Raw genomic sequence first — 2341 nt, forward strand, 5'->3', positions numbered from 1 at the left:
TAGTTAACTAATTAGTTAGTTAGTTAGTTAGTTGATTAGTTAGTTTTCGTTTCATTTTCTCTTTTTCATTGTAAGTGTTGGATTGTTATTCTTATTTACCATTAATTGCTGCTGAGTATTAAAAAGGGATGTTATCTTAACATCATTATGTTTATAATCTTTGTTGGATTCTGTTGTTGAGGTTATATTTTACTACTTGGTTTTGAGTTTTTCATGCTTACCTTTTAAGAGTACCAAGTACATTAGATTCGCCTTCAAGCATGTTTAATCTTTTTGAATTGCATGATTTGGCCACCATGTGATTTGACTCAATTTTCTTGATTAGGCAACCTCTCAATGGATGATTTTGTGCATTTACCTTAATGTATTGTGTTTCATGATTATATGCATCCATATGTTTTTCGCTTGAATGCTTTCATGCCTCTTTCATGCTTGTTTTACTTTACGAGTTTACTTAAAACATCTCAAGCACACTAGGACAAGTGAAGTGCATGCTTCTTTTGTGACATCACCCTTTTATGCTAATGTATGTTCTAAAAGGCACCTAATTTAGAATTCACATACCTAATATTTCTTCATGTCACACTAATTCACTCACTCATTCTTAGTGATTTACCTCATTCAAACAATTATGCTTCCTTGCTTTTCTTTTCTCATCTTATGGTGTTATATTCTTGTTATTCACGATGGATGCACCACAAGCAATAACGAAAGCGGAAGAAAGAACACGCAGCAACCAGGTTGACCTAACAGCTGAAGGTAGCAATCCGGAAAGTCGCCGTACCCCCTTGCTCATCTTTGAGTACACCGAGGACGGTGCAAACTTTTAAGTGTGGGGAGGTTGTCCGATCGATCAGCAATTTTGGGTGACAAATTTCTAATTCCAACACCTTTGCATTTCATTATTTCTAGTTTTTAGGATTTTTGTTGCATTTTCTTAAATTTTGCATATATATACACAATAAGCTTAGTCAAAATAATGAAATTTTTCGAGAAATTATCTATAGGGCACCTCAATTGATTTGAGTAAAAAACTTTTTCATAGAACTTGCTTGAATTATATATATTGTGGATCATGTTTTTTAGCTAAGAACAGAAGCTTATGAGACTTGAGCCTAATGGTGTGGTTACATCTTATAACCACTTATTTTTCCTTCTTGTGTGCATTATTCTCTTTCTATGATTGTGATCTTTGATTTGTTTGATTCTTTATGTCCATTATTTTGTGTATTCATGCATTTATATGACTGAGGCCATCATTTCAATTAGCTCACTTTCCGAAATAGCCCTATCTTTTATCTTCCATTGTTAGCCAATTTGAGCCTACGCTTAACCCACTTTGTTCTTAATTTAGCACATTACAAGCCTTAAAGTGGAAAATAATAAATGTCTTTATTTGGATCTTTGATTAGCTTAGGCTAGTGTGTGTGTAGCATTCAACTGTGGGAACCCTGGGACATTGGATGAATAAAAGGGTAGTTTTGTATTTTTGTTGTAAATATTGGGAATTGGATACATGCTCATGTGTAATGAATGTATAGACCTTATGCATTGATACTTTTGTATATATTTTATTGCAAAAAGAAAAAAATGAGAAAAATAAAAGAAAAAAGAAAAATAAAAGAAAAATAAAAATAATATGGAAAAGAAAAGAAAAAAATAGAAAAAGAAAGAAAAAGAATAAAGAGAAAGAAATATAAAGGGGACAAAATGCCCCAAAGTAAAGTCTAATAAAGATCGATGCATAACTGTTGTGAAATGAAAAGGGATACATGAGTATGTGGAAAAGTGAGAAGAATGGGTAGTTAGGTTAGCTTTGAAATTGTATAGGATGTCATAGGTTAGGTGGGAAGTTTAAGCTTATCAAAGATTCAAATTCCAAGCTCACTTAACAATATATGCATCCTACCTTGACCCTAGCCCCATTACAACCAATGAAAAGACCTCATGATAATTGTATGCATGCATGAAATAAATGTTGATTGTTAGATGAAAAATAAATCTTGGAAAGCATGATTAAGGGAGAATTGAGTGAATCAACCCTAAACACTTGAGCAAATAGAGTGCAAACACTACCGGTGAGGGTTCGATTGCTCAATTACATGTTTCCACCTATAAGTGTCACTTTTCACGCAAGTTTGTAAAAATATTTAATAGTTCAATTCAATTGTGGTTTGCCATGGTTGTTAATACCTTTGGCCCTTGTGCTTATATATGCATTCTTGAGGAATTGATTTATTTCGACCGAGCAATTCCATTCATGTAGATAGTTGCATATAGGTAGATTGCATTTAGTTAGTTTCCACTGAATAAATGCCATACCCTTACTTCATGGTTTAAG

This window comes from Arachis duranensis, chromosome 3, assembly GCF_000817695.3.
Source record: "Arachis duranensis cultivar V14167 chromosome 3, aradu.V14167.gnm2.J7QH, whole genome shotgun sequence".
Taxonomy (NCBI): domain Eukaryota; kingdom Viridiplantae; phylum Streptophyta; class Magnoliopsida; order Fabales; family Fabaceae; genus Arachis; species Arachis duranensis.